General features: G+C 43.9%; 1 protein-coding gene across 1 annotated transcript in view; it reads left to right on the top strand.

The window, feature by feature from the left end:
• The first annotated feature begins 2,565 nt into the window (after positions 1–2,565).
• The window catches only part of LOC115460030 (V-type proton ATPase subunit C 1-like), a 109,182-nt gene continuing 93,888 nt past the window's right edge, over positions 2,566–17,859 (top strand). The window contains 1 exon segment of the mRNA XM_030189886.1: positions 2,566–2,634. The gene's annotated coding sequence lies outside the window, so the exon portion shown is untranslated.

A 17,859-nucleotide genomic window follows, 5' to 3' on the forward strand; every position in this document is an offset into this window, starting at 1 on the left:
TTGGGGAATATACAAGACATCACTTACAGGAATTTCTTTAACTTCATTAGACACTTTGCATTTTAAGAATCCAATACCTTTTGCTTGGATCTTAGCAGTCCCTGCGTTTGCAGTTTTAAGAATACCTTCCTCTGGACACATTTCCTGAAAGAAATCCTTACAATTGGTTAAATGGCATGTGCTCCCTGAATCCAAAATCCAAGTACTTTCATTTGAATTATTATTTACCATAGTCAAAGATTTTTCTGCCATTAGAAAGCCCTTGTGTTTATGATTGTCTTTCATACATTTCCTGGTTTGAAAATTCTTTAGTTCCATTGGCTTAGGTGAGCTAGAGGGAGTGTTTTGTGTTTCCTTACACCATTTAGATGCATGTCCCTCCTTTCCACATGAGTAGCAAATCAGCTTGCCCTTGGGTGGAGTTTTCCCATAGCTCCGCCTTCCTCTGTTCTTTGCCAAGAAATTTGTTTCATTTCTCTCTGACTTGCTTTGAGAACACATCTCCTCAGAATCATTTATTATGCATTCCTGCCTTAGTTTTGATGTTGCCTGTTCAAAAGATTGCCCTTCAATGGCCTCATTTACAGACCTAAAAACATCAAACTTCTTTGATAGTGAGGTAAAAAGAAATGCTCTTTTCAATGCATCACACATGGGAATTCCAGAAAGTTCTAGCTTTTGAAATGAAGACATAAGATGCATAATGTGATCATTACATTTACTTTTATCCCTTAATTTGGTTTCATTCAACTCTGCCAGCCAAATTGGTTGCTGCTTTGCATATGTAGTTGCATACATAGTTCTCAGTTTATATAAAATGTCCTTTGGTGTATCTTTTCCCTCCACTAATATGGCTTGTTTCTCTGAGAGAGCTTCCAAAAGCATGCACTTCACATAATAGTTTGCATTGTCCCATTCAGCCATATTTTCAGCTGTTCTGTCTTGGTCTAAGCATATATCTAATCTTTTTGCTCGAAGGAAACATATGAATCTTAATTCCCACTGCTGATAATTAAACTCAGTTAATCTAGGCACCTTGAGAGAATAGAACAATGGTGAATTTCTTCCCTCAGCCATTTTCTTAGCCTTCTGTCTGCTGTGTGGGGGGAGAGAGAGACAGACTGAATCTTTCCTTTAAAACTTAAGAGAAAAATGTGGCCTTTTTTTCTGCCTGGTAATATTTCTCTTCTTTTTCAATTCCTGGACCCTGGGCCCATAACCCTTTTGTTGGATTATTTGTAGTAAATAATTAGCAGATTTTAGTACACACAGCTTCAGCTTTAGAAATGTTAATTTCTTTCTTCATCTCTCTCTCATTCACCCCTGAATAATTCACTGCTGAGTCACTTTAAAGTTGAAGTAACAAAACATCTGTTTACTCACAGTTTGTAGTTAGATTATAATCAGACAGGCTTATATATACATATTACTATACATTTGTATTATCAGCTCCTTCCATGTGCTTAGATGGTAATGGATGCTCACACCACCATTTCTCTCAGGTTAGGAGAGATCATGAGCTCCATGTGCTCCATGTGCTGCATCTGCTGTGTCTAACCCCCACAGGAAGTTACATAGCTGTGTGACCTCTCTAAGTATTTCACATCAGAGGTCACAGAGTAATCACAGAGAAATAATAGGTGACAGTCAATGCATGTAAAATACAATACATTCCAACACATAAAGGATGCTCCTGACCAGTGCCTTTGCCCCCTCCCGATCCACGTGCTTGTTTTTTTGACGTTTGTGGCATGTGCAGAGCAGTCAGCATAAGGCTTGGCTACTCTGCCCATGCTTTAGGGACCAATTACCGACGGGGATTCCACCAGTTTGATGCATTGTACTTTCAAATACCGCACCGAACATGTGCGGCTTGTTTTTTTTTTTGTGCATTGATCGTTTTTTAAAATTCGTTAAGGACTTTTACGTTTTTTTATTTTTTAACGTTTGGTTGATGCATCTGGGCCCTTGTTCGCCGCACACCAGAAAAAAAGAAGCAGTGGCAGTCAAAATAGAACAGCACTCCGTTTTAAAGATACCACTGCGAAGATCCGGGAGATCCGACTTTTGCCTTTTTCCGCAAAGCAGCCAACTTTCCAAAATGATTGACAGTGGTACACACCCAATGGAAACTAACTCTCCGTAGCCAATATTGGGGGGGGGGGGGGGGGGGGGGGGGGTGCTCATGATGCTCTTGACTACTTAAGCGAATTGCTTGGGATTTCCACAGACGGGTCCTGCGCTTTTCCTCCAGGCAGCTCCCGAACAATGCCAATAAGAAAACGTTCACAAGTCGAAGCTGTTCCAATGTATTAGCGAGAGCCAAACAGAAAGCAGTCAACGCTCAACAACCGCGCACACCGCCCCCCTCCCCCTCCCCACGGTCCGCATCTATCCCTCATTTTCTAACCAGTCCTTCTCCACCTCCTCTCAGCTGCTCGCGCTTTTGCCTCGCGCCACTGCCTTCGTTTTGCTGTGTCTCGGCCGTCAGCCCCTCTGACGTCACTCAAACTTGCTGCCCCCGTGCCGTGCCGCGCCCCGCCCCCCCTCAGACGTCGTTTCCTGTTTCCGGAGGGACTGGCAGCGGTGTACAGGGACGCCTCCGAGGCAGCCGCAGGAACGGCAGAGCTGAAGGTAGGGCTTGAGACTGAGGGAGAGATGCTGGACTATAGACGGGGGGGAGAGATGCCGGGCCTGGGGAGCACCGGTTCCTTAAATATGCGTGAACAGGGAAGCTTGTCGTGTAAGCGCACGTGATTTGGTATCTGTACTGCAGGCCCGAGAGATGGGGGTTGACAGTTTCCTTTTAAGACGGTACCGGTTGTTAGGTGAGGTGGTGATGGGAGCGAGTTTGTGAAGCGCTAACCCTGTGCCGTCACACTGCAGGAAACGTCTTTGGTCTACTGTTACCCTTTCTCTCCCCCTAATGCAGGCAAAAAGGAGAATAAGACAAGTGCCTCCACACCTCCCAATCAACGATGCAAATTTTTTTATTTATTTATTGCATTTGTATCCCACATTTTCCCACCTATTTGCGGGCTCATTCTCCCATTATTACTAGTTGGAAGGGAGAGGATTGACTAGCATGTCTGTGTTCCCAGAATGTAGGTTCATAGCCTGCCTGTGAGCAGCTGTCTTAAGGATGCTCCAGTGAGTGTGGGTTCCTAAATCACAAGTTGTACTGGCAGACTTATTTATTTACAATTGCTTCATATACCGCCCTTCACAATATACAGTAGCATCAAAACGGTTTACAGATAACAGTAGGAGAATGAGGCAAACAAACAAACCCCTAATTATTAAGTGTGTTCTGAAAAAGCCAAGCTTTGAGTAGTTGTTGTTGTTTTTTTTTTAAGTGGTATAAGATTAATCCAATTTTAATTTGTGGCAATGAATTCCAGAGTTTAGGTGCAGTGTAGGCAAAAGTTGTTTCTCTATTAGTATCTAAACATATGATTGATGGAGGGGGAAAGTGCAAGAGAGACCGCTGAGAGGATGAGAGGGATGATATGGTAGTAATAAATTAGCAATATAATCAGGAATGGGAGATTGTAGACTTTTATGAACTAGCTTTAAGAGTTTGAATTGTATACCTGCTGAGACAGGCAACCAGTGTTTAGATTTTAGCAAGGGTATCACATGATCAAATTTACAGGCATTATATAGAAGCTTAATGGCTGTTGATTGTACAAATTGGAGACGTTTTAGCAATACAAGAGAGAGATCAGAAAACAAGGCATTACAGTAATCTCAATATGAGTAATGACTAATAACAGGATGAGTTCACGTATACGTGATGTGGGAAGATAACTGTTTACAGAAACAAATTCGCTGCAAAGTTTAAAAGGAAGCTTGAAGAATTTTGTCGATATGTGCCTTGAATGTCAACTTGGAATCAAAACTAATAATTAGAATTCTGACATTGTTTTATAAATCAGCGTGTGCCCATGAAGAAGAGAGGGAGAAGGAAGTTTAAAGAAAGGGTTTGGAAATTGTATAGATTTGGATTTGGTATATTGAGAGAGAGAGTTTGTGGGGGGTTTTAGCCAAATGAAAGCAAGTTCAAGACAAGAATTCAGTAGACTGACGTTTGAGGAATACGATGAAGGTGTAGAAAGAATCTATATGTCTTCTGCACAGCAGTATGGACTACAACCTTGAAATTAGATTAGAGCAGGGGTGTCCCATCTTGGCCCTTGCCAGGTTGGGTTTTCAGGATTTCCCCAATGAATATGCATAAAATCTATTTGCATACAGTGGAGGCAGTGTATTCAAATAGATCTTATGCATATTAATTGGGGAAATTTTGAAAACCCAACTGGATTGTGGCTCTCGAGGACCGAGGTTAGACAACCATAGATTAGAGTGATAAGAGGAGCAATGAAGAGGTTTATTTTGTTTATTTATTGGAATTTATTAACCGCCTTTATGAAGAGATTCACCCAAGGAAAATGACCAAATATAATACAATCATTGAGGTAAACTTGGAAACAGCAAATTGAAACCTAATAACATGACTAACATGGAACAATATCAAAACTGTGCATAATTAACAGCACTATTGAACAATCATATAAAAGAAATATAAACATCAGTACAATACAAATAATACTATAGTAGACAGCTTGGAAGAAAATTAAAATAACGGATACAATACAATGTCAGCATATGAGCAATGGAACATCTAATAAGCACATATTAGAACATTTGAATAACATAGGTATGATGCTAGTGCTTTTCGTACAATATAATAAGACATCTTACAATGTAGCCAGAAGCCAAGTGCAGATAATATAGACTGGGACAAGATGAGTAGTTCAAAGTCAAATGGGATAAATAGATGGGTGGATAAACTCAAGACAAGTTCTTTGTACAGTTAAATATGATATGAGGAACTGGTCTAAGTTACAGGGTATACAGCAAGCTAGTTCAGGGATGGAATGAATGTATGGTCAAACACCACATGTATTAAAGGCTTTGCTGAAGAGCCAGGCTTTCACGTGCTTTTGTGATGCAGAGGTAGTGTTGGGTTAGATATAGTCTGTCTGGAAGTAAGTTCTCTGAGAAGGCCTGCTGGTGGTTATCATATTGCACAATTTTTTTTGATGAGGGAACAATTTTTTTTGAGAGGACCTTAGAGATGTCAAAGGTGTGTAGAGGGCTAACTTATTCTTCAAGTACTCTGGTCCATTTTATCTGAGGACCTTGAAAATCAAATATAGAGTTTTAAATTTAGTGCTGTAAGGTACTGGCAGCCAGTATAGTTTCTGCAGGAAGGGTGTGATGTGGTCATGCCGTTTGCAGCCTTCTGTCATTTGCACTGCAGCATTCTGAATTAGCAGGAGCTGATACAAACTTTGCTTGGTTTGACTAGTGTATAGGGCACTACAGTAGTCCATTTGTGACATTATCATGGCATGGACCACTGTTGTTAGACTTGCCTTTTCATTATATGAAGAGGGATTTCTTAGCTGCCGCAGGTGATAGAATTTTTATAGGAGCTAAAATGGATCTCTGAGGGACTCGTAGCTAGAAAGAGATTTTTTAAAAATATTTATCAGAAAAGTTCTGATAAGAACGTTGGGAAAGATAAGAAGTGAACCAGTTCAGAACTGTATCAGACGTTTCAGTGGAGGAAAGATGGTGAAGTAGTTGATCATGCATAAGAACATAAGAGTAGCTATACTGGGTCAAACCAATGGTCCATCTAGTCCAGTATCCTGCTTCCAGCAGTGGCCAAGCCAGGTCACAAGTACCTGTCAGAAACCCAAATAGTGGCAGCATTCCATGCTACCAGTCCTGGGGCAAGCAGTTGCTTCCCCATGTCTGTCTAAATAGCAGACTATGGACTTTCCTCCAGGAATTTGTCCAAACCTTTTTTTAAACCCAGATACACAAACCACTGTTACTACATCCTCTGGCAAAGAGTTCCAGATCTTAACTATTTGTTCAGTGAGAAAATATTTCCTCCTGTTTATTTTAAAAGTATTTCCATGTATCTTCCTTGAGTGTTCGATACTCTTTGTGCTTTTGGAATGAGTAAAAGAACGATTTACTTCTACTCATTCTATACAACTTAAGATTTTGTAGACCTCAATCATATCGCCCCTCATCCACCTCTTTTCCGTTGGAGATACCTGAGTATCTCCAATGGCCTCCCCTGTTTCTGCGTATCTGTCAAGCTGCTTCCGGGGTCTGGGAGTGACAGCCTGTAGGACAGAGCTAAACGGTGCACCCTGTATGCTGTGGTCCGAGATTAATCTGCCGGACCCGACTGAAGTGTGTGCAAACACCTGTGCCCGAATGCCAAAATGCCCCAGTGTTGCCTTCTTTGAGGTAAGACCTCCTCTGGGGCTAGGGGGGAATCTCTGAGCTTTGGGCTTGCGTTTCCCCTTCCCCGTGCACCAAGGGGAAAAACTCCCGAAAAACAATTGAAAATTCTGGAAACACAGGAGCTCAGACAAACATGTCTGCCTCTGACGCCATCTTGGTCCCGTGTCCCCTAGTCTTTGAAAGAGTACAAAATCAATTCACTTTTACCTGTTCTACACCACTTAGGATTCTGTAGACCTCTATCATATCCCCCCTCAGCCATCTCTTTTCCAAGCTGAAGAGCCCTAACCTCTTTAGCCTTTCCTCATATGAGAGGAGTTCCATCCCCTTTATCATTTTGGTTGCTCTTCTTTGAACCTTTTCTAATTTTGCTATGTAGGAACCTTTTTTATAAAGCTGTGTTAGCTGTTAACATGGCAAATTAATCTGCAATAAGCGTTAAAAATTACTGTGCATAAACTGTTAAACAGGAATGGGGTGAAAAATGGGCATGGACTGTTTCTTAAAGTTCCTGCAGCACAGTTAATGCTATCTGAATAGATGTAACTAAGCAGATTGGGTTATCAGCTGCTTATTTAATGTGTGGTGAAAAAACTTTTCTTTCTGTTAAATGAATGGCAAAATGTTGGAAAGTCCCCCCAACCGTTAAGATTTGCAGTAAGTGCACATTCATTTTGGCTGTTACCTCCATAGTTACTACAAAATCTTACTTCACTGTAGTAAATAGGCCCCAGAAAGTGCTACCTCGTCTCATATATTGTATAATTAGTGCTTTTGCAATTTAAAGTAGCAGACCAGCAGGGTTACTTATTTTGTGTGGCTTACAGTGCTAAAGCTGCTTAAACTAGTTTCTGAATTGTTTAGTTAATTTTCTGTGTCAGTTCCAGAGGTCTCTTCTGTGTACATTATTTCAGACTGTTGAAATTTAAAGAATGCATCCTTCAGCTTGGGTCTAATTCACTTTTATGTGGCAGCTTCACAGCTCTTTGATAATTTACAGCAGCTAACTGCAGTGTCACGAGTGTGAGTGTTGAATCTTGCACAATCCTGTAGTGGAGGAAAGATCTGTATTGGAAAATAGATCTTGAAAGCCAGTTGAGATTTGGATTGACTTTGCAGAAATAATGTTCTGTGTTACAGTGATGGGAAAAACAATTGTTCCCCCTCCTGATTCTGTCTATCGTTGCATATATGTAACACTGAATGCTTTCTGATCTTTAAACAAAATGTATTAGACCAAGGGAACCTGAGTAAACAAACACAGGTTTTAAATTATTACATCATTTTTTTTTTAGGAACAAAGTTGTCTTACACTCGTATCACCCATGTGATAAAATAGCTGCCCCTAAACTTAATGACTGGCTGCACCACCTTTAGCAGCAATAACTGCAACCAAACCCCTCCTACAATTAGAACATCTTTTATGTGATTTAGTGTGAGTTTTACACATTGTTTGCTTGGTGATTATTAAGAGTACACATTTATTTATTATAAAGTAGTAAGAAAAGAAATATTTTAGGGCATGAAAGGGGAGACAGGGACCAAAAGAGGAAGTTAAATCACCAAAATCTGAGCTATCTTGAGGAAATGCTGTTGTAACAGTGCATCTGCTATGTAGCAATCCTGTCAATTCTTTGAGTGAAAAAGTTCTCATATGACTTGTAGTAAATTCACTCTTTTCTATGAACTTGATTTCACCATCCATAAATGTAAATAAATATAATATGTAAAATCAAATCACTTAGTAACAACTAATACTCTGCCAGAAGTAGAATGGAGGAGTGCCCTAATGGTTAGTGGAATGGGCCTTGATCCTGGCGTCCTGGGTTCTATTCCCCTGCAGCTCCTTGTGACCTTGGGCAAGTCACCCATTGCCTCAGGTACAAAAACCAAGATTGTGAGCCCTCTAGGGACAGAGAGAGCACCTGTTCATAACCTGCGATTGTTCTCCTTCTTGAACTTAATGGTTAAGCGAAATATAAATGCTAGAATTAAATTAAAGAATTAAATTACAGAAGGGTTTCTGCCTTTTTTTGGTGGTGGTGGTGGTGGGGTTAATATCCCGAAAGTATATCTCTTCTATTTCTTCTAACTTCTTAGGACAATATTTTGGCATTCAGGTTTTTAAAACTTAAATGCAAATTCTATAGTGAATAAACAAACAGTTGGTAGATACGATTACAAAGGCAAGGAGCTCATTGGCAGCATCTTGTTTGATTGGGCACTAGATTTATTATATAGGAGTAATCATACGGTCCAGATCAGAAAGAGTATCCTAGTCCCAAGTTGCTGATTCCCATGTGAGTTTTTGTAAAGACAATTTTAGCATAAAATGGTACTGAAGATGGAGCTCACTGTGGCTGCAGGAGCCAGAACTAGTAGAGTGGAGTGGGCATCTCCCTGACTCCACAAGGTGCTCCACAGAGTTGAGGTGGGATTATGCCATACTTCTGCTTCTCTCTTGAAGTTACCAGGGTTAAACATGGTTATTTGGTGATAGTGGGTTACTTTCTGGCCTGCAGTTGATTGTGAAGTGAGTGACTGTGGTACAGTATTAACTTTAGCTGTCAAGTTCAACTTTCTTTGTCTAATTAGGAGAGAACGCGATGTGTATTTTTTAAGAGGTCGATTATTCACCTAATGGTAGTGAGTGTTTTTTAGCCGCCACGAGCGTTATTCCTGGATATTCAATGCCAGGCCACATCCGGGCACTAGCATTGAACATCCAGGTTTATGCGGACGGGCTGTGTGATATTCAGCACTTAACCACCTAAGCGGCACTTCAGAAAGATAGGACTGACTTGTATGCGCTTCAATTTAACCGCTAAACTTAGGCAGTTATGCGGTTTAAGTGCCAGTATTCAGCACTTGTGCTGACTCTGCCCACAAAATAGCTGGCTTTAAGTTTAGCAGTCAGCGCTGATACTCAGAAGCACTAACCACTCAAATTCAGATAGCCCTGAACAAGCGATTTAACCAGCTAGGACATATTTCTGGCCAGTTAAATCAGTTTGACTATCAACCTCCAATTGTTTACATGATGGTGTCAGCAGTGGAGGAGTGGCCTAATGGTTAGAGTGGTGGACTTTGGTCCTGGGGAACTGGTTTCAGTTCCCACTGCAGGCACAGGCAGCTCCTTGTGACTCTGGGCAAGTCACTTAACCCTCCATTGCCCCAGGTACAAATAAGTACCTGTATATATAATATATAAGCCACATTGTACCTGCTATGAGTGGGAAAGCACGGGGTACAAATGTAACAAAAATAAAATAAAAAATAAATATCAACTTTAAACTATAGAGAGGTGTGGTAGCCGTCCACTCTTAAAGGTTATCAATAGAAATCAAACAAAATAAAACATGGAAAAGAAAATAAGAGGATACCTTTTTTATTGGACATAACTTAATACATTTCTTGATTAGCTTTCGAAGGTTGCCCTTCTTCGTCAGATTGCAAATAAGCAAATGTGTTAGCAGATAGTATATATAAGTGAAACATCCAAGCATTACTTTGACAGTCTGACAGGGTGGGAGGGTGGGGGTATGCATGGGGACATCAAAGCATTTCATTGGTATTCTAACAGAATGGGTGTTGGTAGGTGGAGAGGAGGGTAATAAACAGAGAAATAAACACAGAAATACAGCTTATGGTTTATAATGGGTTAGAAAACCCAGATCCTTATTAAGTCCTGTTTGTTGGGTGTCAAAATATCTCTTATATATACTATCTGCTACCACATTTGCTTATTTCCGATCTGAGGAAGAAGGGCAACCTTCGAAAGCTAATCAAGAAATGTATTAAGTTATGTCCAATAAAAAAGGTATCATCTTATTTTCTTTTCCATGTTTTATTTTGTTTGATTTCTATTGATAAAACTTAAAACTGGACCTGAATTGAATGTGCTGTATGAGATTTAGATTGTAGGTACACATTCTTTTTCAATGATAGGTCAATAGTGACATGTTTATGTTACACTACATTTTTTTTCTATAATATACTTTCTACAAGCACTAGAAAATGTTCTTACATCCTCATTAAGGCCTGGATTACAGAGAATAGGACTAATATATGGTGGCTGTAGCCAGAAGGATACTAGGCTTTATAGAGGGAGGAATTACCAGCAAAAAAAAAAGGAGGTGTTAATGCCCTTGTACAAGTCATTGGTGAGGTGCCATTTGGAATATTGTGTTCAGTTTTGGAGGCGTATCTTGCTAAGGTCGTAAGAAGACTAGAAGCAATTTACAGGAAGGTAATGAAAATGGTACCAGGATTGCGCCAAGAGACATAAGAGAAGAGGCTTGAAGACCTGAATATGTGTACGCTAGAGCAGTGGTTCCCAACCTGATGCTGGAGGCATGCAGTGGAGGCAATGCAATCAGATATCTCTCATGACTCAAGAAAAATGTCAGGAAGTATTTCTTCACGGAGAGAGTGGTGGATGCTTGGAATGCCCTCCCGCGGGAGGTGGTGGAGAGGAAAACGGTAACGGAATTCAAACATGCGTGGGATAAACATAAAGGAATCCTGTTCAGAAGGAAAGGATCCTCAGGAGCTTAACCGAGATTGGATAGCAGAGCCGGTAGTGGGAGGCGGGGCTGGAGGTTGGGAGGCGGGGCTGGAGGTTGGGAGGCGGGGATAGTGCTGGGCAGACTTATACGGTCTGTGCCAGAGCCAGTGGTGGGAGGCGGGACTGGAGGTTGGGAGGCAGGGATAGCGCTGGGCAGACTTATACGGTCTGTGCCAGAGCCGGTGGTGGGAGGCGGGGATAGTGCTGGGCAGACTTATACGGTCTATGCCAGAGCCGGTGGTTGAGAGGCGGGGCTAGTGCTGTGCAGACTTATATACACAAAAGTAGCACACATGAGTTGTCTTGTTGGACAGACTGGATGGACCATGCAGGTCTTTTTCTGCCGTCATCTACTATGTTACTATGTATGGATATCCCAAATACCTGACTGGCTGGGGTGCGTCCAGGACCAAGTTTGGGAACCACTATCCTAGAGGAAAGAAGGAATAGAGGAGATATGATACAGATGTATTAATATACAAACAGATCTTTTCCAGAGACATAATATGATATTGTAGGGTAGCAGACTTAGGGGTAACGTCAGGAGATACTTTTTAACATATAGAGTGGTGGATGCCTGGAATGCCCTCCTGTTGGAGGTGGTGGAGACAAAAATAAGCGACAGAATTAAAAAATGTGTGGGATAGACACAAAGGATCCCTAAATAGAAAGAGGATAGTATCAAAACAAAACTTAATACATCAACAACTATAAATTAATTTATGATGCGTAGGAGTGGTGTTTAAATGGCAGCTTCAGCTGTGAGAAAGTGAAGCCAATGCAGGATGGACTTCTGTGGTCATAAAAACATCGCCATAGTGGGTCAAACGAATGGTACATCCAGCCCCGCATCCTTCTTCCAGTCCAGATCACAAGTACCTGGCAGATGCTCAAACAGTAGCAACATTCCATGCTACCCATTCCTGGTCAAGCCTTTGCTTCCTCCATTTCTATCTCAATAGCAGATTATGGACTTTTCCTCCAGGAACTTGTCCAGACCTTTTTTAAAGCCAGATACGCTAACTTCTGTTACCACATCCTCCGGCAACGAGTCCAAGGTCGTGGTGGTGGTGGCTCACCTCTGGAAGAAATGGATTCAGTTGCACCCATACTTAGATGACTGGCTGATCTGGGCGTTTTCAGAACACGAAGGCTGGGAGGTGGACTTGCTGCAGTCACTCTAGTAGGCTGTCAATTTTGCCAAGAGCATCTTCAACCCTCCCAGACCCTGGAGTATCTGGGGGTGCAATTAGATATGACTCAGGGTAGGGTGTTCCTACCGCCCTCTTGGGTGGCCAAGCTGCAGGGGCAGCTTGGGACTACGTGCAGATGCTGGAGTCCATGACAGATGCCATAGACGTGGTTTCCTGAGCAAGGGCACACATGCACCCGTTGCAACACTCCCTCCTGAGTCTGTGGTCACTGGTATTGGTGGACTATCAGGTGTGGCTCCAGTGGACCTCGTGGGCCAGAATCACAAGCATTGGTGGCTTCAGGAGAGCAGTTTGCAGATGGGGATGCCTCTGGTGTCTCCGCAGTGTATTCTGATGGTGATGGACACCAGCCTGTGAGGCTGGGAGGGGGGGGGGGGGCGCATTGTCTGCATACCAGCACACAAGGCCATTGGTCAGCAATGGAGGTGCAGTGGCCCATCAATCACTTGGAGCTCCGGGTGATGACCAGAACATTGGAGGCGTTCCTGGGTCTGATTCAGGGCAGGCCAGTCAGGTTGCTGTCCAACAACACGATGGCAGTTGCCTATATCAATTGCCAGGGAGGCACACCCAGTGCAGCTCTAGCAGTGGAGGTGCGCTTCTTTGTGCGTGGGCAGTGTGTAACCTTCTCATGCTATCCACGGCCCACATTGCGGGCCTTCTCAAAGTGCAGGTGGACTTTCTCAGCAGAACGCTGTTGGACTCAGCAGAATGGGATCTGTCCCCAGTGGTGGTCCTTCTCATTCTGGAATGGTGGGGAGTACTGTCGATGGACCTCATGGTGACCCAGGCCAATGCCAAGATGGCACTTTTTTTTTCAGCAGGGGTCGGGAGCTTGGGAATGAAGGGCTGGATGCGCTCCCACAGCCCTGGTCGACAGTGGGCCTACAGTACGTCTTCCTGACATGACCCTTCATAGGATGGGTGCTTCACCGGATCCAGAGGCTTTGTGGCCAGGTGATTCTACTGGCTCTGGATTGGCCCCGGCGGCCGTGGTATACGGACATTGTCCAGCTGCTCGTGGCCGACCCCTTCCACCTGCTGGTGGTTCCAAATCTCCTGTGTTGGGCCCCAGTGCCCATACAGGAGCCCTCCCACTTTGGTCTTATAACCTGGCTCTTGAACAAACGCTTTTGAGGAGGAAAGGTTATGTGGACGGAGTGATCACCACTCTGCTGCAGACACATAAGTGCTTGATGACTACAGCTTATGCCAGGGTCTGACTTACTTTCAAGGCATGGTGCTCTGGACAGGGCATGTCCCCAATGTCGGTCTCTTTGCCATGCATTTTGGCGTTTTTGCAGGAGGAACTGAAAAAGGGGCTGACGTGTAGCTCACTCAGGTTGCAGTTGGTGGCCCTGGCTTGTTTCCGAGGTCAGGTGGGGCATTCCTCCCTGGCCTGTCACCCAGATGTAGTGTATTTTCTGAAGGGGGTTAGCTGGCTCAAGCTCTCCTTGTACCCACCATGTCCGATCTGGCACCTTAATTTGGTACTCCATGCATTGCAACAGTCTCCCTTCAAGCCTTTGAGGAGGGGCGTGTCTGAAAGATTTGACTCTTAAGGCAGTTTTTCTTGTGGCGATGACCTCGGCACTTCGAATGTTGAAGTTACAGACTCTCGTTGGGACATGTTCCTCAGGTTTTCGGAATCAGGAGTAACCATTTGGATGGTGTCTTCCTTCTTGCCGACGGTGGTATTGTCGTTCCATGTCAGTCAGCCTCTGTTTCTTCCAGCCTTTGTGGAAGAGGATTATCCATGCGATTTCACACATCTGAAGTGTTTGGCCATCTGCTGAGTGCTGCTTCAGTATTTCTAGGTGACAAACGAGTTTTGTCGGTCAGACTGTGTTGATGGTGGGACCTTGGAAGGATCTGGCCACCTTGACGTGGAATTGCAGACAGATTCCACTCGGGATGTGGCTTCCTCCTGTGCAGAATTGAGCCTTTTTTCTCTGGAGGACATTTGTTGGGCAGCCACTTGGGCCTTGCTGCATTCTTTCTCTAAGCATAATCATTTGGATGTGATGTTAAGGCTCGTTTTAGGGTGGCAGTGCTTTTTGCATGGTCGTCGGATCACCCGCTCTTTAGGGACTGCTTTGCTACATCCCACTAGTTTCTGGATTCACCTGCTGCTCATGCTAAGGGTAGAAAAATTGTCTTACCGGATGATAATTTTCTTTCCTTTAGTCTCAGCAGATGAATCCAGCATCCCTCCTTTTTTGCTGTGTTTTCTTACTTGTCTTCCCTGTGTAGGCTACTGTCACGTGTAGGACGACATTGCTTTTGAACTTTGAAATGAAGAGGACTAAGTATAACACAAAAAAAGGCATGACGTATGAGACATGTGAGATTCTTTGGACACGGATGTAGATCCTCTTATTTATTCAAACTTACAGATGGTTGTCTGTTTCTCTTAAGCTTTGGGCCTGGAGGTCCAGGCGCTTTGTTGTGCTGGCTGGAACAGAGGAGTGCAGCATGGCTCAAGGTTTGAACAGGTAGTCCCGGTGGATGTGGAGGACTGTGGGGCCTGGCTTGGTGGGCTGCTTTGGTAGATGACATACTAATTTTCAGAGGAGCTAGCCATGCTATATCGCTGGGTTGAAATCGGTGATCTCTATCTCTACCTGCTGGTAGACGGACACAATTCACTAGTTCCTGGATTAATTTGCTGCAACTAAAGGAAAGAAAATTATCAGGTAAGACATAATTTTTCCTTTTCTGTCATTGAGGGCTCACAATCTAAGTTTCTACCTAAGGGAATGGAGGGTTATGTGACTTGCCCAAGATCACAAGGTGCAGCAGTGAGATTTAAACCAAGTTCTTGGTTCTCAGCCTGCGACTCTAACCATTAGGCTTCTCCTCCGCTCCAGTTTCTTTAGCAGTGAGCACTCTTTCCTGATAGTGTGCACACTATAAGGAAAAAGTGAAAACATGTTCAGGATTTTATTTTCGTTTCAGGCAAGAGACAACATAGGAAATGTAATTTCCAACAAACTTACATACCTACCTACTTCATACCACAGATGCCAACTGCAGCAGATTCCAGTGGAGCCATGTTTATATAGTGGTGGTGATGGCATCAGTGTCTCTCTGCTTTGCCCCTCCCTTCCTACTCTATATTTTTTCACATAGGAGTGGGGTAGGGGGCTTTTTGGCAGCCTTTCTCTCTCTCTCTCTCCCTAGCAGTGTTCTCAGTGAGACAGACCTACTTATCAAGTCACTTTTTTCTGACGTTGCTTTCCTAAAGTCTCATTTTGCCTACAAAAAAAAAAAGTCAGTTTTTGAAAAGAAGTTTGCTTGGCAGTAACAGCTATCCCTTGCAAAAGGGAAGCTATTAGAGAGAAGCAAGTGTGGCAAAAGAGGGCTGTGGGTTGCAGCCGTTGCAGGTCAGCGAGTTTCAAGATGTGTAAGGCTGATAGAGGCAGGAGATGATTCATCTGTGGAGAGAGGAAACAACTTGATGGTGGGCTTATTTTGCTTACTCCGTGAGGCACAGATTCAGGAAGCACTGATTGATGTCCCCGTAGCACAACCTCAAATGGAGGAAACAGGTACCCTCCCTCAGGGTAAGGATGACTGGGAACTAGTAGCCAGGTCCAAGATGCTGTGATCCTCTTTATCTCCAGGAAGAACACCAGGAACCGCTCTAGTGGGATCCCCCCCCCTCAAATTTCATAATGAAGATGGCCCAGAACTAGTATTCCTGGGACCAATAACCTATTGAAGGAGGTCCCAAGGTCAAGAGATCAAGGATGGATAAGGAGCAGTTTTTGCCCCTCACTCCCTTAGCCCAAGGATCAGGTATTAGTGAGGAAGCGATAGACCGTGGTGATGATCAGGATGAAGACGAGGTGGCGGTGGTTTTGAATATATGTCATTTATCATTAAACACAACCTCCTTGTTCATTATGTTCCATTGGCATGATTTGTTGGTTGGTCCCACCTTTGTGCGAGGGAAGAAAAGTTGGTACTTTTGAGAGCATTTTATTTTAGGTGATATAAAGTATCATTTTATTCTGAGTTATACTATACTACTAACGCCTCAAAATTTTGTCGTATTTCTCCTGTTTTGTCATCTCTGCACTGGCGAGAAGGGTTGCTGTTTTAAACTATTGGTTTTGGCTTTCAAAAATGTTCATTCTATAGCGCTAAAGTATGTGCTTAAGAAGCTACCTTTGTATATACCTTTGTACTTTGCATTCTGAAGGTGAGAGACACGTCTTTCTTCCTTCTGCAAATTCTTTTAAACTTGTGTGTACTCATAAGCGTGCTTATTCTTGTTCTTTGGTATTTTTATGGAATCATCTTCCTTTAGAAATACTGATAATCCTTTTGAGTTTCATAAATGTATTCAAACTTGGTTGTGTAGTTAGGTAGAAATTCCAGAAACTACAAGCTAGCTTTTCCTTGTCATCAGTAGCAGATGAATCCATTACGAATGGGTTGTGTCCACTTATCAGCAGGGGGAGATAGAGAACATGAAAACCATAGTGCCTCTAGGATGGCTAGCTCCATCTGCCTCTCAGTATTTCTCTATCTCCCAGCAGGGTTGGATGCAGCTTGTTCAGCTCCTTGAAGATTGTGCCTGGGGTGGCTCCTGTGCTTTTGCCAGTTGTAGCAGGGGTGTTGTGGCTAAGTGGAGCCCACTTTAAAGGCACATAGATTTGCCCTTTCCCTGCCTTACCCTTCCCCCTGTGAGGATGCAGGCATATAGGTTTGCCCTTTCCCTGCCTTTCCCACCCTGTTCTGCCTCCGGAGTGCCTCTGTAGCTGTTTGCCTCCAACTTTCCTCACAGCGTTAAAAAAAAAAAACGCGCTTTTCAGCGCTGCTATTTCTGAGGCTTTTCCTGACTGTGCAGCGTGTCCGGAGCTCATAGACTCGATCCTTTGAGGTAAGAGCGGTACTTGGCTCCTCTGGGGAGGGCCCGCGGATGGCGTTCCGATCGGGGTGATTTTGGCGCGAAGCCGCCATTTTGAATTTTATTCTGCTGTTTTTCGGCGATGGCTGCTGAGGGAGTTAAGCGCTGTTCCCATTGTGGCAAGCGCAGATCAGCAGCGGGGCTCTGTAAAACGTGCTGTTTAGACGGTAGAGCCAGTATGAGCATGGTGAGCAATGATTCTTCCCGCTCGATGGAGCTGGCAGCGGGTGCCATCTTGGAAGCGCCGCATGGCTCGAGCCCTGCAGTTGCAGAGGAGAGCAGATGGGCGCCTCGGGCCGAGGCTACCAGAGGAGCTCCATTCCCCGTGGCTCCTAATTGGGAGGTCAGGGTGAGTTTTTCTCCCCCGAGTTTGTGCTTATTTTACATAAAGCCTTCATGGTGAAAAGAGCTCTGCCGCAGGTGTCTGACACTGCGTTGCTACCTGGTTCCCCTCTGACTGATGATGGCCCGGGGCTGATGCCACATGTGGATGCCCCTGAGCGTTGGATGCACGCTAAGCATAGACAGGTAAATTCCCCGTCGGAGAGTGGCGCTCCCCCCTTTTCCCCCCCCGTGGTCGGGCTGTGGGGACTCTGAGGGATCTGGCAGACCTTCGTGGTCTGAAGAGCCAGAGGAAGAAGCCGGTTTGCCACTGGATCTGGATGATCCCACTGCGGTTCGGATTTTCCACCGCGATGAGCTGCCAGCACTTATCTCTGATGCCTTACAGGCTCTCTCTATTGATGACCCTGTTCAAGGTGAGGCCTCCTCTGGCAATCCGAGGATGGCGAGTACTAAGAAGCCTGCTCGTGCCTTTCCTTTGCATG

The sequence above is a fragment of the Microcaecilia unicolor genome, chromosome 1, assembly GCF_901765095.1.
Source record: "Microcaecilia unicolor chromosome 1, aMicUni1.1, whole genome shotgun sequence".
NCBI lineage: Eukaryota > Metazoa > Chordata > Amphibia > Gymnophiona > Siphonopidae > Microcaecilia > Microcaecilia unicolor.